We start from the raw sequence: 19,724 nt of genomic DNA, 5'->3' as shown, positions 1-19,724 counted from the left end.
TAACTGATCAACTGATCAACTGATCAACTGTTTAACTGATTAACTGATCAACTGATTAACTGATTAACTGATCAACTGATCAACTGATCAACTGTTTAACTGATTAACTGATCAACTGATCAACTGATCAACTGTTTAACTGATTAACTGATCAACTGATCAACTGATTAACTGATCAACTGATAACTGATCAACTGATCAACTGATCAACTGATCAACTGATCAACAGTTTAACTGATCAACTGATCAACTGATCAACTGATCAACTGATTAACTGATTAACTGATTAACTGATTCACTGTTTAACTGATTAACTGATCAACTGATCAACTGATCAACTGTTTAACTGATTAACTGATTAACTGATCAACTGATTAACTGATTAACTGATCAACTGATCAACTGTTTAACTGATTAACTGATCAACTGATCAACTGATCAACTGTTTAACTGATCAACTGTTTAACTGATTAACTGATTAACTGATTAACATAACTGATCAACTGATCAACTGTTTAACTGATCAACTGATCAACTGATCAACTGTTGAACTGATTAACTGATCAACTGATCAACTGATCAACTGTTCAACTGATTAACTGATCAACTGATCAACTGATCAACTGTTCAACTGATTAACTGATCAACTGATTAACTGTTTAACTGATTAACTGTTTAACTGATTAACTGTTTAACTGCTGATCAACTGTTCAACTGATCGGCATTTCGCTGTTTGGCTTCGATTAACTGATCAGCTGATCAACTGATTAACTGATTAACTGATTTTTCACTTGCAGTTTTTCACTCAAAGGTGAAGTGATTACATTTTCATTGGTCAAAGTCAAGAGCTTTATACTGAATCTGAAACAGCAGAATGTGATAGCTCTGTTGTTTCTGCTCTTCTGCTGGAGTAGTAGAAGGGCGTCCCTCAGAGATGGAGAGCGAGGACGTCAGGGTCCAACCGGCGAGAGAGAGCAGAGGATAAATTGAAGCTGTAAGAGAGGCAGTTACAGGAGGTAACCCAGGGAGCTCTGAAGATGGAGGGCAGGCGCAGCTCTGCTCCACTTCATCAACACCTCCTGCAGAGCCCACCTCCCACCTGGCCTGGCTTAGAGTAGTTTATTCCCTAAAATTAATCAAAGTGTTCACGGTGGCTCTCAACCTACTAAATCATCATCCTCATCCTCCCACTTAGGCAAGAACACAAAGTCCATCTGATTTGATCTTTACTTTATTCACATTATAGACGAGGCAGATCCGTTGTTTGTTCTTTGCTCTGTTGGATAGATGTTCTCTCTCTCTCTCCAGGCAGCTCCACACTCCCTGTCTCCTCCTCTCTCTGGCTCTCAGATTTACTCGTGGGCCTCCTGCTGATGCCGGAGAAATCTCATGAAGGGGGTCCTGCTACTGGTTTCTAAAGGGGGATCTGATGTCTTCTCTCTGTATTTATGTATCGTTCATGTCCCTCAGCCTCAGTCGGAGACATGGTGCTGATGTCTGTCGACATCGTGTTTGTGACCCTCTGCGTTACGGGACCAGAGTCACTGAGGGAGAGTCAAAGTGTGTGTGTGTGTGCGTGTTGGCTCGTCTCTGTTTTCTACAACAGCCTCTGCATGAAGGACGACCTGATACGTCCGGGCAGGCTCAACTCCTGCTACGGAGAATGTCTGATAAGTCATTGGTTATATTGAGAGCCCATTAGACTGATCTGTGCCAGTTGTTCCCATCACTGTGATGCGTGGTTCTGTACAAGGGTTGTTTGTCGGTGGCGTGTCTCAGGCCCGTCACAAATCGCTGCACGTCTGAGCATCCACGCTGCAGCCTCTCAATGGGCCGTGGAATAGGAGGTGGGCTGTGGCCAAAACTCTGTGTTATCCTCGTCCTCATCTTTCTCTTGTCTTCTGTCCATATTGCGGGTTTCTCTAGCAGAGCGCCTGCAAATTTCTCTCGATCTTTGTGATGTTCTCTTCCACTACTTTAACTCTTGTCTCAACCCATTCATCTTACGCATTGTTCACCCTGGTTCGAAAGGCAGTGACACTTATCAGTCTTGGATCACAACTGGTTCACTATCAGACCAACGTCCTGCTTGGAGGGTTCTGCTTGACTTTGCAGATAATCAGATATGAAAAATCGTTTTAAACTATGTTTCATCAAAGTCCCTTTTCCTCTGTATTAGAAAACACTGACGAGCAGAGAATGACGAAGGTTCAGCGGCAAACACACACATATATAAACATAATAATATGAAATGTTATATGTTACCTATAAATGTGTTGTTTTCATATATTCATCCTCATGGATTCATGTGGTATATTTTCATATACCTAATATATGTTTTCAACTTTTCTCATGGTATATATGAAAAATATTCTATGTTTCAAATATTTGTTGTGGTTATGTGATATGATGACATATAGTATTTTATCTGAATTATATTAATAAGTTTATTAAAACATCATTTACTTTTACAAAATGACGCAGTAGCGATATATTGTTTTTCTTTTCATTTAAACATACATGTGTATCTTTAATATTTATAAACGCCAAAATTAACATTTATTGTTGGGATGTAGGATACATGTATATATATATATATGCAACATATGTAATATTAAGCATATATTACCATACGGTATGTTAAACATGTTTGTTATTCATACCTTAAGATACGTGCGGTTTCTTAAACGTGTACATATCTAAGAAAAATAAATATTAGGCAAAACATATATCCTATATATCAGCCCCTATTTAAATTATTTTATATATTATCGATGGTCTATATATATACATATATGATTTTATTTATGTCATAATACAAACATATTTTATATGGAAGCAACATATATTTGTATATGTAAATTCTAATAGTTTGTGTATGTGATATATTTTATTTTACACATATCACCTTTCTATCAATATAAGGAAGTTTAATAATAATGTGCATGTATTAGAGGTTGTGTCGGCCTGCTGGTTCCACTGTGGGAGAATTAAATGAATGTAAAGAAGCGAACCGTCTTTTCATTGTCTTAGAACGAGGATCCGTCCTCAGAGCAGCTGAAACACAGCTGGAACACCAAGCGTCTTAACAACAGGAGGATATTCAAATAAGGCAACAGTTAAATAATCTATTTACTGCTTTTTTAATGCCTCCTGAAAATGTTCTATTTTAAAGCAACTTTCATCTCTCAATGGAATTTAAAATGTATTTGTATTTATATTACAGATGTTTATCCTCCTGTGAATCACTTCAATAAAAAAGTTCTCTACGAATAAGGTCTCATTAGAATCATTGTTGATAACTGTTGTTTCATCGGGCTGTGATGTAACAAAGGAAGTTTCCGTCATGAAGCCTCTGAAGCAGAACTACAATCGATTGGGAGAGAATGAACTCGTGTCGGCGTGGACTCCGCCTGATGATGACATGTTGCTACGTTGATCAATAACACGCTGTAAGCCTCACTGCCGGAGCCGCAGGGACCCATGGAGCTCGGGTTTTACGATACGGTCATTTGAGCCGGCTTCAACAATAAGACACCAATATTTGAATTTTATATCATCCAAATGGCTTTCATTCAAACCAGAGCTGATCGAAACACTTGGGCGAACATCAGTAGAGAGCGAGAAGCAGCTGAAATAGCAAAACATCTTTAAACATTTTGTTGCGTCTACTGTACCGATCCCAACAGCGATCTTGAATAAAGTTTTTTGGGCGTGGTAATATTAGTGTTTAATCCCAGCTAAAGGGACATGAAAGCGAGCGTAAATCTCAATAACACTGGCGTGATGTGTCCTCCACATATTAGAAGTAGGACATCATTTTGTGTATGAGCTGTTGTTTGACTCTTTAGTCCACACTGACATGATACTGCCTTATCTATACTCCCAGCACTAGATGGCAGTAAGAGCAAGAACACATCCATGCAGCTGCAGGAAAAACCCACTGATGTCTGACTGTTTCACAGCAAATGTCCTCTTTCATTCTCCACTTTCCCAAAGCATCTGCTTTGCTTTAGTAATTAGGGAACGAGACATTCTAATCACTGAAGAGCTGTCAGAACCAGGACCAGCAGGTTGAAGAGTAATTCTGAGCTGTGAAAATAAATATTAGTCACTTTATCCATAATATTGTTCCTGGGTCAGAATTGACCCAAGTGTGTGTCTGTGTGTGTGTGTGTGTGCGTGCGTGAATTAGCGTGCGTGCATGTGATCATGCGCCCAAGCCCTGGCCAGTCGGGGTTAGGCCAGGTGTCATGATCCAACTCTCTGGGAGTAGTGAGACCAATGGATTGTCATTCTCGGTGTCATAGGAGGAGATTTCATTTAGACCCAGGAAGTGTGGTACTCTGTGGGGTCATTTAGACCCACACCTGAATTCAATTGAAATCAGGGGTACATTAGACCCACATATAAGTCTCAGTGTGCCACTCTCTCCCGGACCATATACGATGTATCAGAAGCATTTCACCAGAACAGGTTCTCCAGCAATATTCTCCCAGCAGAGAAACCATCCTCTGAGGCGAAGGGCATGAAAAATGAAGCAGGCAGGCGGACAGAGATGGAGAAGCAGACGAGAAGCAGACGGGAGACGGAGACAGAGAGCGAGAGTCAGCAAGCGATAGAAGAAGGCTGAAAGGCAAACCAGCCAGTGTGACCTGTTGATGGGTGAAGTGCTTCTGCAGATTAGTCACCTGGAAGAAGAGGAGGACAAGACCAGCGCTTCCACCACCGGACTGGAAGTGGAAGAGACCTCCCCTCAAGCAGGAAATAACATAGTCCTCCAAGCTACAGCAGGAAGACTACTCCTCCTCCACCTCCTCCTCCTCCTCCTCTTCCTCTGCTCTGCTGCTGACAAAGCTCGAGGATTTCACTGGTTTTGCGATTCCCAAGCTAAAAAAATTTATTTCAAATTTACCATCATTGTTTCCAGCGGTAGAGCTCATCAGGGTATGGATAAGTGATGAAATGCGATGACGAATGGAAGGGATGGGCCAAAGACCGAGCCTGCGCGCCTGCGTAGGGCTGCTGATCTTAGCGGGCGTGTGCAGGTCTAAGTGAGGCCGCCACTCAGCCTGTAGGAGGCAGAGAGCGGCCGGGCGATATTTCGTGCCACGATGCCCTAAAACTCTTCCACCACGTACTCCAGACTGCTGCGCCAGCGACATGAGCCAGGCATACAGGGCGAGCCACGGACAAATTGGCGGCCGTCTGCAGTGGGGCGCGTGGGGCGTGCAGCTACCCCTCTACAACTTGAGGCCCCGAAGTAGCCGTGGGCCAGGCTCTTCGTTCCGTTCAGAAGGTGTCTTTTTTTTATATTATTATGTTATGTGAATTATATTGGTGTGTTATATTATGTTATATTATGTTATGTTATGTTATGTTGCTGCTAGATATGGCTGCTGGTCCTCGTCCTCTGTCTCATCTCCTCTCATCTCTTCTCCTCCTGTTTCTCCCTGAGCAGTGTCCGTTCCGTGTTACATGCCAAGCCGGCGAAATACGGGATCCAAGTCGTAGGTAGCCTGCGATCGAAATCAAGCTACGCTTGGAAGATGCAAGTGTGCAGGCTTAATGGGCCTTAAGCAGAACCAAAGGGGTGCAAGTAGTGCTCGATCTCGGAGGACTGCCTGATGCGTAATGTCACGTGCGACAATTACCCCACCTCTGAACTGCGCGGCCCAGCTCCTGGGGAAGGCTCACCGTGTTGGCACTATTCGGAAGAACAAAGCCAGCTCCCGAGCAGGCTGCTCGCGGTCGAGAAGAGAGGTGTTCTCATCCAGAGATTACGCATTCACGCCTACCGCTCTGTGCTCTACTATTCCCAAAAGCAGAATGTAGAATTACTCCTGAAGCACCACGGCACCTAGGGCCGACATCAGCAACCGCGGGGCGAAGCCGGTCATCGTCTGGACTAACCATAACAAGGTGGCGTGGACAACCTAGACAAAGGTGATCGGAGCGTGCAGCTGCGGGAGGATGGCATGGCTGGGGCCCTGATGCGTCTTTCACAACATTCTCGACGTCTCTGCCTGGCATATGCACATGATATGGAGAGAGATCAGCAGACTGGATGCCGGGCAGAAGCGGAACAAAGCGGAGGGTGTTCCTAGGCGGCTGGGAAAGGCTCTCTGGCTCCGTTCGTAACACGAAGGGCGCGCTCCGCTGCAGACCCGCGTCCGCCAGCAGTTGTGAAGGCTGTAAAAGCGCGCGCGCACAGAGCTGTTGACTCACGGCCGCTCGGCGAGCGTCGGCCTCCTCCGCCGCCCTGCCTTGGCCGCTCGCGGCGTGATGAAGAAGAGTGTCGAATATACCCCAGGAAAAAGGACTATAAAGCTCACCGTGTGCATGGGTGTAACAAATGCATCCTGCAGGGCTGCTCAACGTGTCCTATTCATTCATTATTGCATCTATTATAGGAAATTAGGCTATGGGGGCCAGCTTGGCCGGGGAAGCAGGGACCCAGGGTTAAATATGTCTAGTGTATTTTTAATCAGCATCCATTACGTCATCTCTTAGAAATCAAAGTTCATGGATTTGCACCAAAGTCAGTCCAGTTCTCTCACACACACACACACACACACACACACACACATACACACACACACACACATATGTTCCTCTCCATTAGTGTCTCCTAATGACTATGACACAGGAGGTTTATTCACCTGGTGTCATAATCGGGGTGTGAAAAACAGTTCAGCTTCCTGAGCACAAAATGCAACAGCAGCAACACCTGATGCAACAACTGCTGAACCATTGGCTTTTTTCATTTGACGTAATTTTTGTCAAGATGAGAATGAAGTTTATGAAATATTACTAACAAAGTTGTAAATAGGTTGTATATATATATAAATATATAAATACATAGTTAGTTAGTTGAGAATATTGAATGAGGAAAAACAAATTTCTTTTGGAGGTTTCAGTTTGTCCCCAAAATTCTGTCAAAACATTCACTTAGATTAACTGATTAACTGATAAACTGATAAACTGATTAACTGATAAACTGAATAACTTGGTCACTGGTCATTTGGTGCTTTGATCAGCTGATTAGAAATGGAGCGGCGCGGCAGGCTGGTTCTGGCAGGGCTCAGGCTGCGCTGTTTCAATCGTGTGACACTCATCATATGACAGCCTGTCATGTAATGTCATCATGTTCTACTTCCATGTGACTCCCTTACATCATGTGACACACTTCATGTGACATACATCATGTGACACTCATCATGTGACATACATCATACTTGACACACTTCATATGACGCACATCCATCACTGACACACTTCCACCTCGCCACTACCATCTACAGTACTCATCCACCTCATTAAGCGGTCTATTTAAGCAGAAATTCCATCCCTCTCTCTGCTTCCCTAACTACTACGCAGTATCACAGACAATGTCTCAGCGTTTCCAGCATACTTACTTTATAAGTTGCATTTATCCTACCTCCTGGTTCTGTCGATCGCCATGTCTCTTTTCCATCTCTGATTCTGAGAATGAGCTCAGTCCTCAGAGGAAGGCGTGGGACTCATCCCCCTGAAACCCAGGGTCCCTCCTGTCAGTTCAATCAGAAACGATTCTGACACCCAACGTCAGCGTGACTCCGTCACCACGCCAGCGTCGCCGGGTGGCCCATTCCTGCATTTGGAAAAATTGTAGCCGTAAGATTTCAGTTCCAGCTGGCCTCAACCGAGAACTCTTCGATTACCTTTTGACTCAGATAATCGACTGATGACGCGCACGCAGCTCAAGCGCCGACAATCAGTCAGCGCTCCTCCAAAGGTAAAGGCAAAGCTCCAGCAAAATGGCAGTGCTCCACCATCCTCTCTTTAAACCGCCGACAATATGCCATCAAAAAAGCAGAAGGCTTACCAGAACACATTCATCCGCCGGGGCATCCATCTGTCCCTCCTCGAGAAGCCCAAGTCGTCTCCCTAAGCGTTATAAATACAAGAATTGTCTTCCTCAAGATCTCAGCCTCCAGGCCAAACATCCAGCGTCCACTTCATTTATCCATCATTACGGCGACAGGTACAATTCTCAGGCTTAAATTTAACAGCACATGCTTCAATGAGAATGTTTTGTACATATCAAACTGTAAATTCATGCATATATGTAGTTGGTGTGCAGACTGATCACCACGTTCTGTGTCCAGGAGAGCTCCGTCCTGCAAAAATCAGGAAATAAAAATGAAGCATCCATCAACTCCCGTGAACGTCCCTGCTCTCTCTAAGGCTCTGTCAAAACACCCAGGAGGTAGAGGATTTATTAATCACCTAATCCTGACAGTCCAAAGTTACCTTGAGTTTATGCTGGCTCCCCAAAGTGACCCTGTACAAAACTTGCAATCTGCATACCAAGCCAGAAGTGGTAGAAGAGCTCTATTACAAGGGTAAAAGGATATATGATGAGTCACTGTCAAACTCCCTTTCCATCTTCAGAGTAAGCCCCATAGGGAGTCGCCACCAGGAAATATTCAAATAAAAAAGCGTCTCATCATCGACCTCTCGCTCCTCACAATTCTACAATTCCCAGTATAAATGACCCTAGTCCCAAAAAGACCCTTTTCTTTATTCTCGCTTCCATCGACAACGCAATGCAGATGATTAAGTTGGCAGGTGTCGGTGCATGGCTAGGAAAACTGACATTACCCGTGCCTTCAAAGTCCTTCCACTTCACCCTCTCAATGGAACTACATATTAAATGATTCAAAGTTGGGCTGAGAGAGCAAATTACCGTGTTCTGTGACAATGCAGCAACGGTGAAATCATATCAATAACAGCGCTCAAACATCGATAATAATAATCTCTGTCTGACGTTTAACCTGGTTGGCGTTCTCAATAACTTCATTCTTGACTAGCTATATTCCTGGGCACCAAATCATGCTGTGGCCTTCTTTCTCGTTCAGAATTTCAATTCCAGCAATTTGTCCCGAGCAAACCTCTGGCATTTCATGCCCTCGTTCAATCAGATGATCATCATTTGAACACGTCCAGCCTACAGGATCTGCTGCACACTGCCCTCGAAATACATGAGACTTACTTTAGCCAAAAGCACTATTAAAACATATGACTCAGCTTGGTTTTCTCTTCCTTTACCCAGCCTCCTCATCAGTCCTCTACCAGCAAAAATTTGGTAGTTTGTGCTTTCATCGTGTACTCATTTGAATCCATAATCTGAAGCACAAAGTATTAAGCTATGCTAGCAGGCATTCAGTTTCAAATGAGATGTCAAGATCCAGCCTCCCAAAGTCTCCTCCACGAATCCTCATCAGCTGATCCTCAATGGCCTTAAAAGGCCACGTCCTCCAGAGCAAAGACCAAAGAACTTCCCTCACTATTGCACTGGTGCACAAATTGTGTGTATTAAGGTTAAAGACAGGGTTGTTTCACCGTACTTGATTCAATGCTGGAAACTGTCTGTGATGGCTTTCTTTGGTTTTTCAAGGTGTGGTGAATACACTACAAGGTCTGCCTTTGATCCCCAGCATGACCTCACTCTTTCTGATGTAACACTGAAGGCACATGCTCAGTGTATTTAAAGCGGATAGATTTAGTCAAAGGCACTCTAATTTACATTGCACAAAATAATACACTTCTTTCTGCCCCTTCTCTTCCATGACAAAATTTCTGCATCACACGGCTTCCAAACCCATCGGTGCACCTCTCTTCACCACCGATGGCCGCAAACCCATGATTCCTGGTTTCTACTATGCTTCATAGTCTGGTCGGGCTATGGCCTGCCCGAACATTACTCTCCTCACTCATTGGAAATTGGTGCAGCAGCGACTGCAGCTCTACATCTACCTACGCACTCTTAAATCCCTGGGCAGCAGGTCATCCTCTGCATCAACGCTCGTCCCGAGTTCCTGGGAACCTTCTGCATGCAAAGATCATGAGTTCCTGCCCCCTTGAAGCCTGAATAAAGTGTATATCTGTTCCGATGTAAAATTCTGTTCATTGCAAATCTGGTAGTTGCTGAGTTTAGAGCATTCGATCCGCTGGTTATTCACTGTTACATGCTTCGAGGATCCACATTCACATGGTAATTTTTGTTCCTCTAAACAGCCACTCACAAAGTCATCCTTTCAGTAGTATATATTCTCATGAGCCAATGCGCCAACGGAGATAATACCCTTAAAAAGGCGGCGAATGAAGCGCACACATAGCGAATACCGATCAACAAAGCCAGGCTCAATTCTTGCCAGTTTGGGGAGTTACAGTATTAGCTCATCACTCCCATCATTCCTGTGTATCATGTGGGGGAGTGATTAAGTCGGAGCCTGGGCATCCAAACACTAAACCTGTTCTACTGTTGAATAAACATTCAAACGTGAGTTGTCTAGCTAGACGATTAACTGTTTAACTGATAAACTGATTAACACGATTAAACTTCGTTAACTGATTAACTGATGAAACTGATAAGCTGACTTTTGACTGATTTTCCCTCAAAGGTAAGTGATTACATTGTTGGTCAAAGTCAAGAGGCTTTGTATGAATCTGGAAAACAACCAGAATGTGATAGCTCTATTTGTTTTCTGTCTTCCTGCTGTGAACAGTGGAGCATCCCTCAGAGATGGAGGCGAGGGACGTCAGGAGATCCAACCGGCGAGAGAGGGCAGGGAGGATAAATTGAAGCTGTAGAGAGGCAGTTACAGGGAGGTAACCAGGGAAGCTCTGAATGGAGGGCCAGGCGCAGCTTTTCTGCTTTCCACTTCACACCAACACCTCCTGCAGAGGCCCACCTCCACCTGGCCCGAAGCCGTGGTTTCGTGCTCGGTGTCCGTGTTCACGAGTGGCTCTCAACCTGCTGCGTCATCGCCATCTCCACTTTAAGCAGAACACGAGTCCCATCTGATTTGATCTTTACTTTATTCACATTATAGGCAAGAGGCAGATCCGTTGTTTGTGCTTTGCTCCTGTTGGATGAATGTTCTCTCTCTCTCTCTCTCTCTCTCTCTCTCCCTCTCTCTCTCTCTCTCTCTCTCTCTCTCTCTCTCTCCAGGCAGCTCCACACTCCCTTAACATCCTCCTCCTCTCTCTGGCGTCTCAGATTTCATTGGGCCTCCTGCTGATGCCCGGAGAAATCCTCAGAGATGTGGTCCTGCACAGTTCCTGCCAAGGGGATCTGGTGTGTTCTCTATAACTGTGTGTCGTTCTGTTGTCACCTCGGCCTCAGTCGGAGACATGGTGCTGATATCTATCGACCGCTAAGTGGCCATTTGTGACCCTCTCGTTCTGGGACCAGAGTCACTGAGGAAGTCAAGTGTGTGTGTGCGTGTTGGCTCGGCTCTGTTTCTACAACAGCATCTCGTGAAGGACGACCTGATGCGTCCGGGCGAGCTCAACTCCTGCTACGGAGAATGTCTGATCGTCATTGGTTATGTTACGGAGCCGTGGACCTGGTCCTGACCTTCGTTATTCCCATCACTGTGATCGTGGTTCTGTACACGAGGGTGTTTATGGTGGCAGCGGTATCTCAGGCCCGTGCGATCTGCGCTCCACGTCACAGGCGTCACGCTGCGGCTCTGGCGACCGTGATCCTGGAGGTCGGAGCTGAAAGCAGCCAGAATACGGTGTCCTCGTCCCTGCCAAATCTTTCTCTTTGTTTCTATCCATATTACGGAGTTTCTCTGGCAGGAGAGCACCTGCTCAATTCCTTCTCTGGCTCCTTTGTGATTTTCCTCTTCTACTTTAACTCTTGTCTCAACCCACTCATCACATTGTTCTACCCCTGGTTCGAAGGCAGTAACCATGTGTCAATCTTCAGATCCTGCAGCCTGATTCCTGTCAGGCCAGCGTCCTGTAGAGGTTCTGCTGTTCACAGAATGTGTCCAGAATATGAAAAATCGTTTTAACCATGTTTCATCAGTCCCTTTTTCCTCTGTGATGAAAACCTTTGTGAAAGCAGAAATGGCGAGTTCAACCAGCAAACACACACACATGTAAATATATGTGTAAATATTATATATTACCTATAAATGTGTTGTTTTCACTTATATTGCTCTCATGGATTCATGTGTAGTATATTTTTCTTTATCACACAATATATGTTTTCAACATATAGTAGGTATATATGAAAAATATTTATATGACAAATATTTGTTGTGGTTATATGATGTGATGACATATAGTATTTGTCTGAATTATATTGTAAGTTTATTAAAACATCATTACTTTACAAATGACACGTGCTGATATGTGTTTTTATTTTGATTTTAAACATACAGCTATATCTTTTAATATTTATATACATAATATTAACATTTATTGTTGGAATGTGGGATACATATATATATGTATTACATATATATGTCACAATATTGGCATGTATTATATGCACACGTTATATTAAACATGTATGTTTGTTGTACCACTTCAGAATACATCTTGAGTTTCTGCTTAACAGTACACATATCTAAAGGAAAATAATGTTATTGACATATATCTATATGTCAGCCCTATTTAGAATTATTTTGCATATATTATCTGATGGATATATATATACATATCCTGATTTTATTTATTAATATGTACAAACACATATTATTTTTATGGGCTTGACATATATTTCAATATATACTCAAATTCTATGTGGTTGTTAAGTCTACTTGATATATTTGTTTTATATCTACATATATATCATGTAAGGAAGTTTTAATATGTGTACATGTAGTAGAGTTGTGTCGACCTGCTAGTTCCACTGTGGAAAATTAAATGAATGTAAAAGAAGCAGTACGTCTTTTCATTGTTAAGAAACGAGATCCGTCCTCAGAGCAGCTGAAACACAACTGGAACACAAGCGTTAACAACAGGAGGATGAACACCGATAAAACAACAGTTAAATAATCTGTTGCTGCTTTTTAATGCCTCCTGAAAATGTTCTATTTTAGAAACGCTTTCATCTCTCAATGAATTTAAATGTATTTAGTATTTGTGTGAGTGTTTATCCTCTGAATCCAAGCTGTTAAAAGTTCTCTACGAATGAATCTCATTAGAATCATTGTTGATGACTGTTGTTTCATCGAATATGATATATTGAAGTTTCCGTCATGAAGCCTCTGAAGCAGAACTAATCCGATTGGAGAATGAAGCTGCGTGTCAGCGCTGGACTCCCGCCTGATGATGACGTGTTTGCACCCGTTGGTCAAGCCAACGCGCTGTCGCCTCACTGCAGGAGCCGCAGGGACCCATGGAGCTCGGGTTTTTACATTCACAAGGTCATTTGAGCAGCCAACAATAAGACACCAATATTTAGATTTTATATCATCAAATAACTCATTCAAACCAAACTGATCAAACACTTGGGCCGAACATCAGTGAGAGCGAGCGAGCTGAAATGACAGCTATCTTTGCAAACATTTATTTAACGTCTACTGTACGATCCAACGACGATCTTGAATAAAGTTTTGGGCGTGGTGATATTCGTCTTCTCGTCTGACTCGGGGGACATGAAGCTGGCGTCGTCTCAGTAACACTGGCTGATGTGTCCTCACATTAAAGTGGGACATCATTTTTACATGTGAGCTGTTGTTTGACTCTTTGAATCACACTGACATGATGCTGCCTTCACTCTCCTCAACTTGCTAGATGGCAGTAGAGGCAAAGACACACATCCATGCGGCTGCAGAAGAAAAACACGATGTCTGAGCTGTTTCTATAAATGTCCTCTTTCATTCTCCCTTTCCCAAAACATCTGCTTCTTAGCACCGTGAGTGGGAAGCAGAGACATTCTAGCGTCACTTTGAATGAAACTGTCAGAACCAGGACCAGCAGGTTGAAGAGTAATTCTGAGCTGTAGAAATAAATATTAGTCCTTTATCCCATGTGTTGTTCCTGGGTCAGGTGACAAGTGTGTGTGTGTCTGCAGCTGTGTGTGTGTGCGTGCGTGAGTGCGTGCATGTGATCTTGCCTGAGCCCTGGCCGGTCGGAGGTCAGGGTTAGGGTGACCCAGGATTGTCATTATCCAACTCTCCTGGAATGATGAGACCAGTAGTTGTCATTCGATTGTCATGGGAGGGGTCATTTGGGCCAGAGAGGCTGCCAGTGCTCTGAGGTCATTTAGACCATACCTGATTCCAATTTGAAATCAGGGGGGTACATTAGACTCCACATGTAAGTCTCAGTGTACCACTCTCTCACGGACCATGTGATGTCGCGTCAGAGAGCGTTTCACCGAGAACCAGGTTCTCCAGCAGCTATTCACCAGCAACCAATCCTCTGAACCGAAGAGGGGCGAAAGAGCCAGACCGAGAGCGGACGGACAAGGAGATGGAGAAGCAGACCGAGAGAAGCAGACAGAGAGGACGGAGACAGGGCGGGACAGGAACAACATTGATGGTGATGCTTCTGCAGATTCGTCATCCTTGGAAGAAGAAGAAGAAGGAGGACAAGACCACGGCGACACCACCACCACCGGACTCGTGGAAAAGAGGAGACCTTCCCCTCAAGCAGAAGCATGGTCCTCGGCGTACGGCCGAGAGGAGGAGCCCTGCTCCCTCCCTCCTCCTCCTCCTCCTCCTCCTTTCCTCCCTCCTCCTCCTCTACTGCGGCTCCAAGCCCAGGGTCCACCGGGGCCCCGATCCACCTTGACGTCCGCACCGGTGACCTGGCCTCGCGTTCACCTGTTCATCCACACCGGCCAGTGAGAACATCATCCTGGAGATGACGAATCAGGAGGGTCGTCGAAAATACGGTGGCCGAATGGAAAGGGATGGACGAGACAAACCTGCACGCACCCGTAGGGCTGCTGATCTTAGCGAGCGTGTACAGGTCGGGGCGAGGCACTTGCAGCCTGTGGGACGCCGAGAGCGGCCGGGCTATATTGGTGCCACGATGCCCTAAGAAACTCTTCCACACGTACTCCAGACTGCTGCGCTTCGACGGCCGCAAGGCGAGGCCTTGCGAGGCGAGCCACCGGACAGAATTGGCGGCCGTGCGAGAGGTCTGGGGCAGCGTGGAGTGTCGCAGCCACATGCACTCTACAACCAGGCCAAGTGACCGTGGACGAGCAACTGGTTCAGACTGAAGTTAGTCTTTTAAAAATATTATTATTATGTTATATTAGTTATGTTATATTTATGTTATGTTATGTTGTATGTTATAGATAAGCGGCTACTATCTCGTCCTCATCTCATCTCCTCTCATCTCTTCTCCTCTGTTTGCCTCCTAGGCAGTGTATCCGTTCCGTCAGTACATCACCCAGCAAACCGGCGAAATGCGGGATCAAGTCGTGGTGGCACACTGCGATACGAAATCCATCCAACAGAGAGATGCCAGTCACACCCAGAAAGCGGCGCGGGCGCCAGAAATGGAACAGTTCTTGGTGGTGCTTTCGATGTAGCGGAGGGACTGCGCGGTGCGTGGCGTCCGTCGACAGTGCGCCACCTCCTGCGAACCCATGTGGCAGCTCCTGGAAGGAAGCTCACCGTGGTCATGCTGTTCGAAGAACAAGCCAAACTCCGACTGGGCTGCTCGCTTGGTCAAGGAAGAGAGATGTTCTCATCCAAGTTCGCATTCACGCCGCCACTCTTCTGTCTACATCCCAAAGAAAAACAGGAATGTGGTGCTCCTGAGCACCCGGCACCAAAGCCCGACATGGCGACCACGGGCAGCGGGGGAGAGCCGGTCATCGTCCTGGACTAACACGCAGCAAGGGTAGGCGTGGACTAACCTGAACAAAAGGTGATCGGGCGATACAGCTGCAGGAGGATGACGGCGGCTGGCCCTGATCGTCTTTCACAACATTCAGCGTCTACCCTCACAACGCCTTCGTGATATGGAGAGATCAGCAGACTGGATGCGAGCAAAGCGGAACAAGCGGAAAGTGTTCCTGGGAGCGGCTGGGAAAGGCTCGTCGACTCCGTTCGCCATGCGAAGGGGCGCATCCCCGCACGGGCCAGCGTCCGCGGTTGTGAAGAGCTATAAAAGCGCCGCGCCGCTGAGAGCTTCGGTAAACTGCGGCGCTGAAACCAAATATCGGCTCTCCGCAGCCCTAACAGCAGCCCGCTTCGGGTAAATGGGGAGAAGGGTGCTGAATGCCTTTCCCAGGAAAAAGAACTGTAAAACTCACCGTGTACCATGAGTGTAACAAATGTCCCCATCTGCAAGGGCTGCTCACGTGTCTGTGCGCTACGTGTGCGTCCTATTATGGGGTGGGCTGTGTGAGGGCCAGCAGCCGGGAAGCAGGGGACAGCACAGGGTTAAATATGTCTGGTGTATTTTTAATCAACATCCATTAAAAGAGAGGACATAACATGCAAATTCCCTTTATTAGTGCTTCTACAGGTTAATGTAGGTATCTGTCATGTCTACCAACCCAACCGACAAAAGTATGTTAGACACATTTCATTAAGACTGAGAACCATATCAACTTGTGTAGTAAAATGGGCATGCTATGTCCTTTAAAGTTCATGGATTTACACAAGGTGAATAGGTTCTCACACACATACACACACATACACACACACACACACACACACACACACACATGTTCCTCTCCATTAGTGTGTCTCCTAATAACTATGACACAGGAGGTTTATTTCACACACTACTGGTGTCCCCCAATCAGAGGTGTGAAGAAAAACAGTTCAACACAAACACTGATAAACTGTTTAACTGATCAACTGATCAACTGTTTAACAATCAACTGATTAACTAAGTTAAATGGGTCAAACGAGCCATTTATCCAGCAATCCACTTCATTTATCGTCTTTCTGGCGACGGGTACAATTCTCGGGCTTAAATTTAGCAACTTTGTAACTTCAGTAAGGAATGTTTGTACATATTCAAACCCTGTAAATTCATGCATATAGTTGGTGTGCAGACAGTCTTGCGTTCTGTGTCCCAAGGCTCAAGTCTCTGAATCGGGAAATAAAAATGAAGCATCCATCAACTCTGTAGACGTCCTGCCTCTCTCTAAGGCTCTGTCAAAACACACCAGTAGAGGATTTGTTGATCACTAATCACAGCTTAGTAAGGATTTTGCTGGTTGTACTGGCTCCCAAGTGACCCCATCTGGCAAGCTTTGCAATCTGCGTGCAAGAGCCAAGTGGTAGAAGAACTCCTATTACAAGAGATTAAAAAGGATATATGATAGGTCCCTTATCAAACTTTCCCCCTTTCCATCTTCAGAGTAAGCCCCATAAAGGAGTCTCCACAAATATTCAAATGACAAGCGTCTCATCCTTCGACCTCTCAGCTCCTCACAATTCTACAATTCCCAGTATAAACAACCTAATTCCCCAAGAACTTCCCTTTTTCTTTATTCGCTTCATCGACAATGCAATGCAGATGATTAAATTCGCAAATTAGCCGGTGCATGGCAGGAAGGCCGACATTACCGATACCTTCAAAGTCCTTCCCCCTTCACCCCTCTCAATGGAACCTTTTTTTGCATTAAATGGAATTCAAGATTTTATTATTCCGTTAAATTGACATTAGGTTGCCGCGGTAGCCCCTCCATTTTTAACTACTCTCTCAGAAGCACTATGTGGATTCTTTATAAATAAACACAGGCTCCCGTTGAGTCACTGCATCTTTTGGACGATTTCCTGATCATGAACTTTCCCTCATCACCACTGCTTTACCAACATCTCACGGTAGGAACCTTTCATGAGTTAGAATTGTTCCTCTCTCAGAAGAAAGCAATAAACCGTCACCGCCTGGATTTTCTCAGTATAACCCTCAGCAGCTTACTGTACAGCATCTCTGCCTGGACAAATTGTCTCGCATCCAGAGCAACTATTAAATTCAGTCGACTAATGCCATTATCACTCAAAGATCTTATCTCATTAGGCCACCTCAATTTCGCGATGCGTAATTTCACAATTCGCTCATGTCCGCTTAATAGAATTGACTTTATTCAGGTCAAAATCTAAATGATCTAGGTGGTTCTAGATGAGGTTGTCAGATCTGCACTTCTGGTCCTTGCTATGAAGAATGGAATGGTATTTCATTCTTTTATAATGACCGTGGAATCTTCAGATTCCATCAGTTCTTTACGATGCACCCCTTCTGTTGGTTTAGAGGGTGCATAATAACGAATGGTTCACAGATGTCTGGCCAACTGAAATCCATTGCCTCAATGGCAGATCAAATCCACAGCACTTTATAGGCTCACCCATCGTAGTGGCTTGCTCTGTGGGGAAAGGTTGGGCTAGAACAGGTGCAGTGTTCTTGTGTGCAGCATGATGAAATCATCAATAAGGCACTCAAAAACATCAATCAACTATTAAAATCTCATCTGACACGTTTAACCTGGTTAGGCGTTCTCAATATTCATTCTTCGAGGCTAGCTATATTCCTGGGCGCAAGATCGTGTATTTGACGCTCTTTCTGCGTTTTAAATTTCAATTCATAATTTGTCCCCAGGCCAAGCCCTCCAGCATTCCATACCTCCGTTCAATCAGATGATCGTCGTTTGAACACGTCAAGCCTACGGGGATCCTGCCTGCCTGCCTGTCGCGAGGACTTAGTTTAGCCAAAAGCACTATTAAAACATATGACTCAACTTGATTTTCTACTCTTGCCCACTGCGCCAACCTCCTCATCAGTCCTCTGCCATAAATTTAGAGTTGCTGCTGTCAATATGCCCTCATTTGAATCGCAATCCTGAAAGCACAAAGTAATAAAGCTATGTATGGGCATTCAGTTCCAAATGAGATGTCAGATCCAGCCTCCCAAAGTCTCCTCACAGATCCCTCCATCAGCTGATCCTCATTGGCGGCAAAAAGGCGCGTCACTCAGGCAAGTGAACTTCCTATCTGCACTGGTGCACAAATTTAATTATTAAGGTTAAGACAGGGGTTGTTTCACGTGCTTGGTCGATACTGGAAACTGTCCTATTGATGGCTTTCTTTAGGTTTTCTAAAGTGTAGTGACTACTAGAATCTCTTGCCTTTGATCCCCAGCATGACCTCACTCTTGATGCTTAACACTAAAGAAGCTACATGTGCTCATTATATTTAAAAGCAAGGATGATTCAAATCAAACATGTTTATTCTGCAAAATAATGCTTCTTTCTACCCCTTCTCTTCCAACAAAATTCTGCATCACCCTTCAAACCATCGATTGTGCCTCTCTTCACCACCGTTGCGCAAACCATGGCCGAGATCCTGGTTTTCTACTGTACTTCATGATCTAGTCGGGCTGTAGCCTACCACCCGAACATTACTCTCCTCACTCTGACTAATTGGTGCAGCGGCGACTGCAGCTCTACATCTGCCTGCCACCACTCCATCCCTGGGCGTAGATTAAATGCTCGCCACTGCTTCGTCCCGGGTTCCATAAGGAGGACATTCATGCCAAAAGGTCTCAGTTCCTGCCCCCTTAAACCTGAATAAAGTGTATATCTGTTCCCGATGTAAAATTCTGTTCATTACCAAATCTATAGTGCGTTTGCTGGGTTTTGAGCATTCGATCCGCTGGTTATTCACTGTTGCAGCCTTCGAGATCCACATTCTATATTAGTACATTCCCCTCTAACCTTATGCAGTGTCACTAAGTAGTATATTCTCCATGTTAATGCGCACGGAGAAAATGTGCCTTGTAGCAGTGAATAGCCTTATAGCAGATGCCGATCCAACCGTCAGGCTCGAATTTGCGCAGTTTTGGGAGTTACAATGTGCTCATCACTCCCCATCATTCCTGTATATCATAGAGGGGAGTGATTAAGTGGAAACCACAAGCGCCAACATAAACACCACCTGTTCTGCTGTTGAATGAACATT

General features: G+C 44.8%; 1 pseudogene; it reads left to right on the top strand.

Annotated features, from left to right (window-relative positions):
• The first annotated feature begins 1,484 nt into the window (after positions 1 to 1,484).
• LOC124854610 lies at positions 1,485 to 11,803 on the top strand (annotated as a pseudogene).
• The last annotated feature ends 7,921 nt before the right edge of the window (positions 11,804 to 19,724 follow it).

The sequence above is a fragment of the Hippoglossus stenolepis genome, chromosome 13 (assembly GCF_022539355.2).
Source record: "Hippoglossus stenolepis isolate QCI-W04-F060 chromosome 13, HSTE1.2, whole genome shotgun sequence".
In the NCBI taxonomy this organism is placed as follows: domain Eukaryota; kingdom Metazoa; phylum Chordata; class Actinopteri; order Pleuronectiformes; family Pleuronectidae; genus Hippoglossus; species Hippoglossus stenolepis.
This window is presented reverse-complemented; position numbering and strand designations above follow the sequence as displayed.